The sequence below is a fragment of the Mchenga conophoros genome, linkage group LG15, assembly GCF_057382185.1.
Source record: "Mchenga conophoros isolate Kocher_MC1m ecotype Shallow Benthic linkage group LG15, M_conophoros_male_GT1.1, whole genome shotgun sequence".
NCBI lineage: Eukaryota > Metazoa > Chordata > Actinopteri > Cichliformes > Cichlidae > Mchenga > Mchenga conophoros.
The window spans coordinates 31,054,236-31,069,942 of NC_140540.1; the positions used below are offsets into that span (position 1 = coordinate 31,054,236).

General features: G+C 47.1%; 1 long non-coding RNA gene across 1 annotated transcript; it reads left to right on the forward strand.

Moving 5' to 3' along the window:
• Nucleotides 1–9,744: 9,744 nt before the first annotated feature.
• LOC146558646 (uncharacterized) lies at nucleotides 9,745–12,102 on the forward strand. The gene is made up of 2 exons (XR_014888744.1): nucleotides 9,745–11,848; nucleotides 11,934–12,102. It is a non-coding gene; the product is annotated as an uncharacterized LOC146558646 (long non-coding RNA).
• The last annotated feature ends 3,605 nt before the right edge of the window (nucleotides 12,103–15,707 follow it).

Consider the following 15,707-nt stretch of genomic DNA (forward strand, 5'->3'; position numbering starts at 1 on the left):
TGTCAACTGTAGAAAATAAGACCCGAGCATTATGGCTGTTTTTAGTGATGATGTCAGAGAAGTAGGACCTCCTTGCATTCCTCAGTTGTAAATTATAATTGTGAAGTTTCTCTTTATAAATGTCATAATGAACCTGGAGGTTTGTTTTTCTCCATCTGCGCTCAGCTTTCCTACACTCTCTCTTTTCATTTTTCACCAGTGTGGAGTTTCTCCATGGAGACTTTTTCCTTCCAGAGATAACCTTCACCTTAATGGGAGCAATAGTATCCATTACATTTAACATTTTTGCATTAAAGCTATTGACGAGCTCATTGACTGACCCTCTGGACAGGTCAGGTGTTAATGGGAAGACCTGGTTAAAAATTGCACTACTGTGTTCAGTTATACACCGTTTTGTGATCACTGTTGTTGATATATTTGTGTGGGCTGAGATTTTACTTTCAAAGAAAACACAGTAATGATCAGACAGGCCCACATCAGACACAGTAACCGTTGAAATGCTCAGGCCTTTGGAGATCAGTAGGTCAAGAGTGTGTCCTCTATTATGTGTGGCCTCTGTTACATGCTGAGTCAGCCCAAAGTTGCCCAGAGTGTTACTCAGGTCTTTAGTCCCTTTGTCCTGAGGGTTGTCCACATGAATGTTAAAATCCCCAACAATAATTACACAGTCGAAATCAACACAGATCACAGACAGCAGTTCACTGAGGTCATTGAAAAAGTCTGTGCAGTATTTGGGAGGCCTGTAAACATTAAGAAACACAACTTTGGATGGGGCCTTCAGCTGTAAAGACACATATTCAAAAGACTGAAAACTTCCAGGAGATAGCTGCTTACATTGAAATGATTCATTAAATAAGACAGCAACCCCCCCTCCTCTCCTGCTCACCCTGACCTCACTGATAAAACTGTAGTTAGGAGGGGTCGTCTCGATGAGAACAGCTCCACTGTTACTTTGGTCCAACCAAGTTTCAGTTAAAAACATAAAATCAAGGCTGTGCTCAGTGATTAAATCATTAATTAAAAATGTTTTCCCAGCTAAAGATCTAACGTTTAATAAAGCCAACTTAAGTGTTTTAGAGGTATTACTTGTCCCTCGTGTTTGGGAGCAGTCTGTGGCACACAAGGTATGTTTACTATATTTAAAGATCTTTTAGAGTGCAGCTCTCTGTGTTTTGACCAGGCCACATGTCTCCTGTCACCTAAAAGTACAGAAATTTTAAAACCTTCTAGTAAACAGGGTCCCAGCTTCTCCTGGGAAAAGTCACCACTGCCATAATCCTCACAGCCCGGACCCTTCACACATCACACATCAGACTGCGGAGACAGGGCATGAAGAGGAACTAAGGGGGGCGAGGCTGGGCAATGTGACTTCGATTGCTCTGTTGAGGGTGGGGCTCGATGGCGAACCTTTGGCCGCTCTGGTGGGGGGTTTATGGGGGACAAAAAGGGATTGGGACGGGGGGTAGATCTGAGCCCAGCATTGACCCGCTCCATCATCTCCTCAGTGAATTTCAGGTGTGGGGAGGAGGGAGAAAGGGAGGGGGAGGAGGGTGATGGCCTGTCAGGGGTTTGGGGGACTGGGGAAGGTCGTGGTCCCTTGTCCTGGTCGTTGGTGTTGTTGAGAGAGTTGGAGGCAAATAGGGACCCCTCTTCTTGCCTTAGATGTCTCTCCTTTCTGAGGCTCTTCCTCAGATGCCTTAGATGTCTCTCCTTTCTGAGGCTTGTAACAGCCGTTATGGTGTGGTGTCCCTTTAAGACACCCAAGTCGAGGGTTGATGGTGTCATCAGTGTGTGCCACTGCTCTCTCGCTCTCTCGCTCTGGGATTATGAGGACACGTGCCTTCACGCTCGTGCTTAACGAGGGACGGACTTATGTTTTCTTTTCCAGACCCTTTTTTTTTGTTTTGTTTGCAACGCTTGGGTTGTATGAACGCTGGGCATTTTGTTGTTGAGCCGCAGCCGTTCAGCCGGGCTTTTATACGGTTGCTGAAGAATGCGTATTAAAGAACCACCGTGGATTACTGATACCAGTGTGGGTGTGTATCCTTCCGCCTAGCCTGCTAGGTGTTTTGCCGCCTCTTCTCAACCACACAACACAACCAAACGTTACAAAATGGCGCCCGAACATCTTCTCTTGGACCTCAGTATGCAGTATCTTCGAGCAGCGGATGATTGATACACTGAAAGGTACATAGCGGCAAAGTAGAGCTAGTAGTAGCCTGCCATACTTCGCGGAGACAGACCAGGCTGGCCTCGACGCGGACGTCCGATTCGCCGGATCACGGAAGTGTGTTTCCACGGCAACGAGTGGAGCCGCCGCAGCGCTGTTTTCGGGATGTATTATCGTCATCTGCCGAACGCCTTTACTGCGACATTTTTGGATTAACGTGGATTTACGCTACTTGGACGCGAGATGGATGCCGTTTCTTCATAGTTTCTGACGTAAATGTAAGCGGAGTAAAGCGCACCGGATTTTTTTTCTTCCTCGCCAGCTGAGCTCACGCTGCAGACTTTGCTTCGTTCGTACGGTCTCTGCAAGTGGGAACTTTTCCACGGGACAAACCTCTATACCGCGTCAGGACTGGACAAGTCTGGTGTCCTCTGGAAAATCGCCGAACTGATGTAGTGAGTGTATTTAAAAAAAAAAAAAAGAAAAAAAAAAGAACGCTGTCTATATTTCAAACTGATTTGCTATTGATTCTCACTGGCTTAACTGTCCTTATTGAAATGCTGTTTTAAGTGCATCTGACTTGAAAAGGTGTTGCTCATACTCAGTTACTCGTAAGTTTGGATCTATTTTACACCTAAATGCTTTTGATCCAGGGTGTTTGCTCCTTCCACCTCCACGTTTCAAAGTCAGATAAGACATGTGTAGCTAAACTTCAGAATTCACATGTTTCATATACTTTTGTGTGACCAGAACTGAAGTTGATTTCTGCTTAACTGCTACCTTGTATAGATTTGGGTCTTTGATAAGTGTGTATTATGGCTACTCATCCTGACTTGAATGACATGTGTGATGATATAGACTTTATGTTACACCCCAACCGACTTACTGCCAGACATAGTACTGCTGACATTGGGCATAAAGTGCAAAGTCTGCAAGCAGAGGTTGATATGCTTCAGCAGTGTCTTCATGACTCTTTGGACCTCCAGAGGAATATTCTGGAGCAGTGGACTCAACAAAAACGACCAGTCCCAAAAGTGCCAGCTGCCCAGATTACTCACCCTTTTCCTCAGGCCTCCTCTACACCATATGTGCCAGGCCTGCCAACCAGGGAAACGCAACAATCTATCTCAACACCTGGCCCCACGCAGCCCGCCAGAGCCTTGTCCCAATCCCACTCAGATTCACTGGAGCTAATTAATACAACCAGAGTCCTTGCTGCGGCATTGCACCAAGCCAAATTGGAGCCCAAGGTGTTCGCTAATGATGGCAGCCTTCACCCAGAAGAATGGCTGCAGTCTGTTGCTGCTTATAAAACCTCCTTAGACCTAACAGACGCCCAAATCCTCAGAGAGCTGCCACACTTCCTAGCTAAGGAACCAAGAAAGTGGTCTAATGTGCTCATTCCTCACGTATCTACATGGGCTAAGTTTTGTGAACTTTTCAGAACCGTCTTCTTGCCTGCTGACAACCAGGAGCAGATTTTGAGAGGCATCCTGGACTGTTTCCAGCACCCCGAAGAACCTCTGCCAACGTTTGTTGCCCACATGCTCAGTGAATTTAGGAGACTGAGGAACCCACCATCTGAACTGGAGCAAATTGAGCTCATCTGTAACCACGCAGTGGAGAAGTACAGAGTAGCACTGTACGGAACGCCTGTAAAGTCAGTAATTGATCTAGTGCTGCGTGCCCACGAGCTGCATTCTGTTCTTGGCACTAACCTTTCACGGCCCTCCCGAGCTCAGCCAAAAAACAGAACTGAGGGAGGACCCCGCTGTTTCAAATGTGCCATGCCTGGTGTTACCTCTCGTACGTGCCCTAACTGTTCCACTGATTTTCAGGGAGCTCGACACTCTCCCAGGATGGCTCCGGAGCTTCCCCAAACGCTGTCTCCTGACCAACATCCAGTAACTCAGCCTGCGGATCCAGATGAAACTGGCGGGGTCAGGGAGACGAGAGCAACGGGCAGGAGGCCGGGAAACTTCAGGGGGGGGAGAGTGTTTCACAGGGGCAACCCTCCCCCCAACCAATAACTCAGCCCTCATCGTCTTTGTCAAATCAAAGTGTGCCACCAGTGCTCAATCACGTTGAAGATGGAACTTCGCAAGCATCGTGGAACACCCCTCTCAGAGTTAAAGTGAACTTTAATGGGGCGGCTCTGGATGCCACACTAGATACAGGGGCATCTCTTTCAGCAGTAAATGCAGACCTATTATCTGAGAGACACCGAAACCAGTCATTAGAGAATCCGTGGGATTCTCCTCCAATAAGACTGGCCAATGGCACCAACTGCAGTCCATTAGGAGTAACCTGGCTGACCATTGGATTTATGGGCAAGCGAGTCTATCAGCGGTTTGTGATAGTGCAGGACCTGTCATCCCCCTTTGTTCTTGGGATGGACTTCATGACTCGCACTTCTGGACACAGTCTGTTTGACCTGCTCCCCTCAGGCAGGAGGCTCCGGTCCATTCGCACCAGAACCTCTCGCCACAAGAACAGTTTCTTCCCCTCTGCTGTTGGACACATGAACAATAACCACATGATTGTCCCCGCCACTAACACATGACCCTACGCTGTGTTCACTGCATCATTCCATGTTTGCACTGATCACCACCTGCACTCATGTATATATCTTTCTACGTAGCACTCATAATTCTTATTCTCATGTATATATCTCATGTATATCTCATGCACATATCTTTCTTTCTACATAGCACTTTAATTCTTATTGTCTGCACTGAAGCACCGCAGCAATTTCCTAATGTTGTAAACCTCAACATCTGGCAATAAACCCATTCTGATTCTGATTCTGATTCTGATTCTGATTCACTGACAATACATGTCCCAACAAGAACTGTAATTATGGATGATAATCCCCCATGTCTTGATGAACTCTGTGAAAATGGCTTTGTGGAAGCTGATCTTGAGTGTGGAACTATGACCCTGCAGAACACCCCGCAGCTCCATGATAAGGCTGGAGAAGCTAACTTGGATTCTGAGGAACGGGAAGAACTGTTGGAGTTGTTAAATAGTTTTGGTGACCTGTTTGATGGCCACCTTGGTCGCACTTCTCTGGCAGAACATGTCATTGTAACTGGGGATGCAAAGCCTGTTAACTTGCCACCATACCGCACCTCACCAGCTAAAAAGCAAATCATAGAAGAGCAAGTGAAAAAAATGCTACAGGATAACATCATCGAACCTGCATCAGGACCATGGGCAGCCCCCGTGGTCATTGTGAACAAACCCCCCCGCGAACCACGGTTCTGTGTTGACTTCCGTGGTCTGAATCAGCTGACCGTGAAGGATTCTTACCCACTCCCGCGAGTGGATGAATCACTGGACTTTCTGTCGAGAGGGAAGTTTCTCACAACACTAGACCTCGCTCGAGGTTACTGGCAGGTCCCCATTGCTGAAGAAGCTAAACCAAAGACTGCTTTTATCACGCACTATGGCCTGTTTCAGTTCAGAGTCCTTCCTTTCGGCCTGTGTAATGCCCCTGCGACTTTTCAGCGGCTTATGAACAATGTTCTAGCTGGCCTGATTTATAAGTCCTGCGCGGTGTATCTAGATGACATTGTTGTCGCATCACCGACCTTTGAGCAACACCTGCTTGACTTAAAAGAGGTCCTTGGTAGGCTTCAGTCTGCTGGCCTCTCTTTAAAGCTGAGCAAATGCCAATTCTGCCTTTCAGAACTCACCTTCCTTGGTTATCGGGTTACGCCGGCTGGCATTCATCCTGACCCTGACAAGGTGAGAGCTGTGACTGACTTCAGAGTGCCGACCACAACAAAGCAGGTGCGACAGTTCCTTGGCCTGACTGGCTACTATTGCCGCTTTGTGCAGGACTATGCCCGCCATGCAGAGCCACTCTTCGCCCTCACTAAAAAGGACGTGCAGTTTCACTGGGATGACAAGTGCCAGGCAGCTGTGGACTTTCTGAAACATTCAATAACCTCAGCGCCGGTCCTCAGGTTCCCAGATTTTTCGCGTCCATTCTTCATTCACACTGATGCATGCGATGCTGGTCTTGGGGCAGCATTAATGCAAAAAGATGAGGATGACAAAGACGTTGCTGTAGCGTTTGCTAGCCGGGCTATGCACAAATCGGAAAAGCCCTACTCAACTCCAGAGAAGGAGTGTCTGGCCGTGATCTGGGCCTTGGAACATTTCTGACCCTATGTCGAAGGCTTGCACGTAACCATTTACACCGACCACAGCAGCCTCAAGTGGTTGATTTCTTGACCGAATCCCTCTGGCAGGCTTGCTCGGTAGTCTCTGCGCCTTCAAGACTTTGACTTCAGCATCATCCACAAACCTGGAGAACGTAATAAGGTGCCCGATGCCCTTTCCCGTAATCCTCTACCAGATGTGGATGCCCCCATTGATCTTCTCCCTCCCTATGCCGTGATTGGGAGCATGGACCTTCGTGCTCTACCTTCTGTGATTGTTTCGGACCGCCCGCATGTTCGTCAGCTGCAGCTTGAGGACCCAGTCACAGGCCCGTTGCTCAATCAACTGGAAACTGACCAACAAACAGGGGAGAATAATCAAGATCTGGAACAGTACGTTGTCCATGACAGTCTCCTCTATTTCCTCGACCCAAAGACAAAGTGTGGTCTCCACCCACTCAAGCAGCTTAAACTGTTTGCTCCTACTGCCCTCCGTGGTTATCTGCTCAAATATTACCACGATCATCCCACAGCTGGACACCTGGGCATTGCAAAAACGCTGGCACGCTTGCGTCTCAGATTCTTCTGGCCACACATGAACTCTGACGTGAAAAAGTATGTGGTCTCATGTTGTTCGTGTCAAACCACTAAGCCGAGTCAAAGAAAAACAGCAGGCCTTATGGTCCCTATCCAGCCACAAAGACCATGGGAGTACGCAGGGGTGGACTATGTTGGCCCACTGCCCCGCACACAAAGGGGGAATGCTTATATCCTTGTTTTTGTGGACTATTTCTCAAAATGGGTCGAGGTGAGTGCTGTGAGAGAAGCCACTGCTCAAGTTCATTACTGACATTTTTGCCCGACATGGTTCTCCCTCCCACCTTATTTCTGATAGGGGAACGCCTTTCGTCAGTGAACTCTTTGAGCATGTTTTGTTGACTCTTGGAACTGAACACAGACTAACAACTGCATACCATCCTCAAACGAATGCAACTGAGCGTGTAAATCGCACTTTGAAAACGGCCATTCGAGCCTATGTTGGGGATAAACACACCTCTTGGGACAAGTATCTTCCCCAGATCTGTTTTGCACTGCGCACTGCGCCTCACGAGAGCACAGGCTTGAGCCCGTCCATGATGCTGTATGGGCGAGAGTTGGACACGCCCTTGGACCTTGTCACTCAACCCTCCTGGGAGGGACTGAGCGACCCAGAAACGCCCCACTCAGATAACCTGAGAGCTTCGCTTCGGGATGCTCATGAACATGCTCGCTTGGTGCTCGGAGAGAGTCATGAAAGGCAAAAGCGCTACTATGATCTGAGACGTTGCACGGTTTCTTATGAAGTTGGGGACCTCGTCAGGGTAAAGTCACACCCAAAATCAGACGCATCGTCCAACTTTTCTGCTAAGTTGGCCCCGCTTTACACGGGTCCCTACCGCATCTCCAAGAGGATGTCGGATGTGCTGTCCCCTCTTCTCTTCACCCTGTACACCTCTGACTTCTGCTACAACTCTGAATTATGCCATATTCAGAAGTTTGCAGATGACACGGCCATCATGGGGTGTATCTGGGATGATCAGGAAGAGGAGTACAGAAGTCTGGTGAGGAACTTTGTCGCATGGAGTCACACAAACCACCTGCAACTCAACACCTCAAAGACGAAGGAACTGGTTGTGGACTTCGGGAGGTCCAGAGAAGGTCCACTGCCGGTTCAGATAGAGGGGGAGGAGGTGGAGGTGGTCAACAAGTACAAGTACCTCGGGCTGTGGGTGGACAATAAACTGGACTGGTCATGCAACACAGAGCACCTGTATAAAAAAGCCCAAGGCCGACTGTACTTCCTCAGGAGGCTGAGGTCTTTTAACATCTGCAGGAAGCTCCTGAGGATGTTTTACCAGTCGGTGGTTGCTGGAGTACTTTTCTATGCTGTGGTGTGCTGGGGGAGCAGCACAGCAAAGAGGGACTCATCCAGGCTGGAGAAACTGATCAGGAAGGCTAGCTCTGTGGTCGGCATGAAGCTGGACACTCTGGTGACAGTGGCAGAGAAAAGGACATTAAAGAAACTGATGGACATTATGAACAATGCTGGGCATCCTCTGCACACGGCCATAAACAATCAGAAGAGTCTGTTCAGTGACAGGTTGCTTCTCCCCAAGACAAGAACTAACAGACTTAAAAACTCCTTTGTCCCACACGCCATCAAACTGTTTAACTCCTCTCTGGAGGGGAGAGGGAGGGGAAACAGGAGGACAAAGGAGGGGGGAACAACTAAGCTGTAGTGCCTCTTCACCTCACTGTACAATACCTTGTGCAATACTTTTTGTAAATAGTCAACAGTGCAATAGACTCAATACTTGAAATGTGCAATTCACTTGTATTTTTATTTTTTATTCCTATTTATTCTATTTATCCCCTTTGTATATTTTATTTATATTTGTCTCTGTATTTATATATGTGTGTGTGTGTGTATATATATATATATATATATATATATATATAACAATTCTGTAACTGTAACTTCGGTCGTTGCTGTGCTTTTTGGAAGTCGAATTTCCCAGAGGAACCCACCCGAGGGATTAATAAAGTTCTATCTTCTCTTATCTTATCTTATCTTACTCTCTCACCACAGTGGACACTGGGGAGAGAGTGGGAGTTTTTCATGTTGCGAACATGCAACCATTCCATACCTGGGACTCAGCTTTGTCTAGCCAGTGTGCGAAGCTAAATGCTACAGCAGCTTTGGATCTCAGTGTCCCGGACAGCAGTTTGCCTCCTGCTCTTTCAGTCCCGGGCCGCATTGACTGTGACGCGGTTGACGCAAGTCCCGCGGTCTTTAGCAACGCCCCTGCTGAGACTGGCTTTGACTGTGCTGACGCTGCCCCGCTTGTCGTGGACCAGAACTCTTTCCAAGAGACTGCTGACGTTGCTCTGGAGACAGAGGTTAACAGTTCACCTCCTGCTGCCGATGGGTGTGCTGTTAGAGGTTCTTATGACCTCAGACCAAGACGAGTTCCTAGGGTCACCGCTGACTGGTCGGTCAATAGGTGGACCAACCCTTTTCATACTGACAGATTTAACATAAAGTGACCTTGTTTGCTTTCTGATGTGTTTCATGTGGTCTACTGTTGTCACAGGACCGTTGTTTGAGTTTTCTACGATTCATGTTGGCACCGTTTTCATGTTGTGGTGATATGTTCATGCTTACTGTTGTAATTTTTGGGAAAACGGTGGAAACGCAGTGTAACAATAAGAGGGAATTTCATTCTGCCATTGTCCTGGCTGTCCTAAGCTTATTTTCTTTCTTTGACATTTATTTGAATGGGCATTCACCATGTGGGACACTGTCATGTATGCCAGTTTGTCAATTTTGGACTGTACATTCCCCTATTTTGGTTTTGACGTCTTATCCTGCTGACCATGTATGGAGGCTGGTTAAGTTTGAACTGTACCTTTGCTGTGTTCGGCTGGGGACAGCCTTTGTTTAACCGGGGGGGAATATGTAACAGCCGTTATGGTGTGGTGTCCCTTTAAGACACCCAAGTCGAGGGTTGATGGTGTCATCAGTGTGTGCCACTGCTCTCTCGCTCTCTCGCTCTGGGATTATGAGGACACGTGCCTTCACGCTCGTGCTTAACGAGGGACGGACTTATGTTTTCTTTTCCAGACCCTTTTTTTTTTGTTTTGTTTGCAACGCTTGGGTTGTATGAACGCTGGGCATTTTGTTGTTGAGCCGCAGCCGTTCAGCCGGGCTTTTATACGGTTGCTGAAGAATGCGTATTAAAGAACCACCGTGGATTACTGATACCAGTGTGGGTGTGTATCCTTCCGCCTAGCCTGCTAGGTGTTTTGCCGCCTCTTCTCAACCACACAACACAACCCAACGTTACAGACTCTTCCCGGGTGGGGGCAGATGGAGCTCCTCCTCAAGGTTTCTGCTGGGCTTTGTCTGTTCTTGGAGTACTGTTTGTTCCTCTTTATGAGATAACTCCTCGTTTATCTCAGCCTTGGCACCAAGCACAGATGGATGACGTATGGAATAAAACAAGTTGGAGGTGAACAGTTTCACCCCTGACTTGTTAAAATTAAATCCATTTGCTTTGAACAGATGCCTGCGTTCCCAAAAAATATTAAAGTTGTCGATAAAATGCACTGAGTGGTCAGCACATGCTGATATAAGCCATTTATTCAGTGTAAACAACCTGCTGAATCTCTCGTCTCCTCCTCTGACCGGCGGTACAGGTCCACTGATGAATACAGCTGCATTCAGAGAGTTTACAGTATTTAATAATCCAGTAAAGTCCCGTTTCAGAACCTCCGACTTTTGTTTGGACACATCGTTTGACCCTGTATGCAGAACAATGTTTGTCACAGTTGGATATTCATCTGCAATTTGAAGAATTCTCTCCTTCAGGTTGTTGACCATATCCTTAGGAAAGCAGAGGACTTTAGTGTTCTTACCGCACATCCTTTGTACATCCTTTACGGCAGAGTCACCCACAATCAGAGTTTCAGGCCTAGCCTTTAGCTTTCCCTGTGGTCTTTTGCTATTCAACAGATTTTCAGACCTTACTTCGCTGCTTTTAGATGGATGGTTGTCCGATATAGATCCAGGGTCCTTTGATAGTGGAGCAAATCTGTTCTGCAGTTTCACATTCAGTTGTTTTGGAGGTTTGTTGTTATTCTTCCTATTCACGGTTGTCCAGTCCTGTTTCCTCCCGTATACAGGGGTAGAAGAGCTTCTCTGTCTCGTAGGAAGTGAAAGCCAGTCGGTTTCAGAGATTTCAGCTCGCTGTGCCCTGCCTGTGGTACGTCCTCCCCCTTCCAGGAGACATGATTTATGTCTTGGTTTTGCACCAAGACAGTCCAAGGGGGGATTATCACTTGAGGATTTATAATAATGCACAGAGTCTACTTTCTTGGTCATGTTATCTGTGCTCCTTAGCTGTGTACTAGCTTGCTCATCGCCATTGTTTTGAATCAAAGGCAAGGTTGTTTCATTTCCACACAGTCCATTTACCTCCACGTTTACTTCTAAGCGATGAATTTTTGTCTCCAGTACTGCAATCTTCTGCAGGAGGCTGTGGTAGTCATCTGTGGAGAGGGAAGGCATCTTGTTGCTAGTTAGCCTAGCGGTTAGCCCCTTTCCAGGCTATTGAGGCTGCTCGGTGCCCAGACGCTGTAATCAGGCTTCAGCTGTGTCTAGGCCACAGACACATGGTGTCAGGATCTGACGGTGCCCTGACCGGTCGACCTGCCGGTGTGTGTATGTGTATATCTGTGTGCGTGTGTATGTGTCTCTCCTGTTGCTCTGTCTTCCCCTCCGGCTCCGCTGTGATGTGTTGGGGGGTAGCCTAGCAACGGGCTACCTTCGACCCGGAGGTGCTGTTGCCCGGACCTGCCACACCTACAGTCAAGCCACCAGCTGCTGCCAATCAACTTCCATCTTCAGCAGGACTACTTAATGGTGTGGCTGAGCGACAGACAGCGCTGGAGTATTGCATTAAGCCTGGTAGTGTCGTTGAGTCGCTAAACGTTATTGTAGTGCTGTCCGATCGTCATACTCATTCTGCTGTCGTGTGTGTGTGTTCACCCAGGGATTGACGGAGGATTCACGGACACAAGGGAAGCACCTGGAGGAGAGACGGGCACTCATTACTACGCACGGGCTTACACGGAAGGAGGGACGCACTATCACCACTGTCGCACATTTGAACTGTTGTCACCTTGCTGCACTGTAAATAAATGCACTGTCATTATTTCTGAGCTCCGCGCCTGAGTCCACTCTCTAACCACCGTGACACATGGAGCGCTGAGGATAAGGTAACTATAAAAATGTTGCTGTTTCTGTTAAGAACACTTTAGTCCTAATGATCTATGAGTGTCCAGAAGCTATCGCAGGTAAGCTCATAAGAAAAAAAGGGAAAAAATCAGCATAAAAATCAATAAAATCAATAAAAGAAGCAAAGCATTAAAGAGCAAAGAGATGAAGCGTCCACACTCACAAAAGGGGAGGAGGTTTGCACACACATTAGCTGGTATTTTGGCCCATTTCTCCATGCAGATCTTCTCGAGAGCAGTGATGTTTTGGGGCTGTCGCCGAGCAACACGGACTTTCAACTCCCGCCACACATTTTCTATGGGGTTGAGGTCTGGAGACTGGCTAGGCCACTCCAGGACTTTCAAATGCTTCTTACGGAGCCACTCCTTTGTTGCCCGGGCGGTGTGTTTTGGATCATTGTCATGTTGGAAGACCCAGCCTCGTTTCATCTTCAAAGTTCTCACTGATGGAAGGAGGTTTTGGCTCAAAATCTCACGATACATGGCCCCATTCATTCTGTCCTTAACACGGATCAGTCGTCCTGTCCCCTTGGCAGAAAAACAGCCCCATAGCATGATGTTTCCACCCCCATGCTTCACAGTAGGTATGGTGTTCTTGGGATGCAACTCAGTATTCTTCTTCCTCCAAACACGACGAGTTGAGTTTATACCAAAAAGTTCTACTTTGGTTTCATCTGACCACATGACATTCTCCCAATCCTCTGCTGTATCATCCATGTGCTCTCTGGCAAACTTCAGACGGGCCTGGATATGCACTGGCTTCAGCAGCGGAACACGTCTGGCACTGCAGGATTTGATTCCCTGCCGTTGTAGTGTGTTACTGATGGTGACCTTTCTTACTTTGGTCCCAGCTCTCTGCAGGTCATTCACCAGGTCCCCCCCGTGTGGTTCTGGGATCTTTGCTCACCGTTTTCATGATCATTTTGACCCCACGGGATGAGATCTTGCGTGGAGCCCCAGATCGAGGGAGATTATCAGTGGTCTTGTATGTCTTCCATTTTCTGATGATTGCTCCCACAGTTGATTTTTTCACACCAAGCTGCTTGCCTATTGTAGATTCACTCTTCCCAGTCTGGTGCAGGTCTACAATACTTTTCCTGGTGTCCTTCGAAAGCTGTTTGGTCTTGGCCATGGCGGAGTTTGGAGTCTGACTGTTTGAGGCTGTGGACAGGTGTCTTTTATACAGATGATGAGTTCAAACAGGTGCCATTCATACAGGTAATGAGTGGGGGACAGAAAAGCTTCTTACAGAAGACGTTACAGGTCTGTGAGAGCCAGAGATTTTCCTTGTTTGAGGTGACCAAATACTTATTTTCCACCCTAATTTACGAATAAATTCTTTACAAATCCTACCATGTGAATTCATGGATTTTTTTTTCACATTCTGTCTCTCACAGTTGAAGTGTACCTCTGGTGCAAATTACTGACCTCTGGCATCATTTTAAGTGGGGGAACTTGCACAATCGGTGGCTGACTAAATACTTTTTGCCCCACTGTACTTAGCTTTTCACATGACTGTGACCAGTGAATAGAATCTTTTTCAAATGACTGAAAAAAAAATATATATAGAGAAAGAGAGAATTAAAATTACATATGGTACTTTATATTGTAAGGTAGACCCTACAATAATAAAATTATTACTGATAATGATTTGATTTTCTAACATTAAGTAAAATAGTGTCAGCTTTCTCAAAAAAATATATAAATTATGGCGTACTCAATGTTTTCAGCCACTGCAGGTGTTTTCTGAGAAAAAGCTCTTATAAGTGTCACTATGCACAACTTACGCAGTTGCAAGTCTGCTGTGTGCAGTGAACAGAAGTGTATCACACATCCACCCAGAAGGGCAGTAGACAGAAAGCCACAGGGTTTCTCAGGAGAGGCAATTGTGAGTATGGACATTCATGAACATGCTAGAAACACAGTTTCCAATGAATAATGTTCATGTTTCCCTTTAATGTCTCGATGTACACAGTCAGCAAAGACTTTTTTAGGAACATGATACAGAGGCCTAAGGGCTGGCTGTGGCTTAGGATGTAGCCATGGTTAGCTTCTAATCATAAGGTCAGTGGTTTGATCTCTGCAATCCCAGCAATTTGCTGACAAATCCGGTAGCACCAGAGTAAAGTGTGAGACGTCATTACAACAGTGCATATGGAGAAATTCTTAATGGTCCATACTCACTAAAGACATGTTAAAGGGGACCTGTTATATATTTGTTCTTATTTTCTGTCATATACAGTATATGATGTACTTAATAAATATTGCCAAAGTTTCACAAAAAAAATTAGGACAGTGTGTATGTGAGCAATACCTGCGATTAAAAAGCTCATGCTTCAGACCGCTCTAACCACCATGTTCCAGGCAGCTTTTACTACTATTGGCTCTGTATAATTTCAAATGTTGTCATTTCAGGCACACAGGTTTGACTTTGTCCACAGAAGGCCCACCCACACGGTGTCCAAATCTTACATTTGAGAAATTAGCAGCCATTCAGAAGAAAGTCGGTTTAAGGGGCGCATGAGTGAGGAGCTAAAACATCTTGTTTCAGACAGAAAATAAGCCAACACTTCACTTCGCACGCTTTGAGGTGAAGGGACCGGAGGCAGCAGCAGCAAAAACATCGGACAGCAGCAGCAGCCCAAGCCTCATAGTGCAGGAATATGAGGTGAGGCGCACACTGAGGGCAGTGGACCCCAGGAAGGCCGCCGGACCAGATGGGGTAACCGCAAAGGTCCTAAAAGAGTGTGCAGACCAGCTGGCTGGGGTCTTCACTAAGATCTTCAACACTTCACTGTACCAGTCCTGCATCCCGCCGTGCCTAAAGTCAGCCACAATTGCCAAAGCGTACTAACATTAGCAGCCTCAATGAGTACCGACCAGTTGCTCTAACACCTGTTATAATGAAGTGCTTCGAGAAACTGGTCCGACGTCACATCATGTCCTGCTTGCCACCCACACTCGACCCGCTCCAGTTCGCATACAGAGCTAACAGATCAACTGAAGATGCCATTGCTTCAACGCTCCACACCACCATCTCTCACCTGGAAGTGCAGGGCCTTTACGCCAGGCTGCTCTTTGTTGACTTTAGCTCTGCTTTCAATACGATACTCCCGGACAGACTAATAGTTAAACTGCTGGAAATCGGACTTCCTTCTACCACCTGCCGCTGAATCAGAGACTTCCTCGTGTACAGAGAGTTAGAGTGGGGCCTCATCTGTCGCGGTCCGCTGTGACAGACCGTGCGGTGGTGTGAGTGGTGGACCCAGGTGCGAACACAAGTGAGCAGACGGGAGTGAACTTTAAACAAAAGCGAGCCTTTTATTGTGGCTGGTAACGCAAGAGAAACAAACAAGAATAAGGGCAGCACGAAAGCAATAACTAAACAGAAACCTAAACTGGGAATGAACTAAGGTAAGGCTATGACTTAGAATGCAACAGACCAGGCATGGAAACATGGAGGGTGGGAACACAGACAACGCGACGCAGACTGTAAAAAACACAGAGATTAAATACACATGAGGGATGAT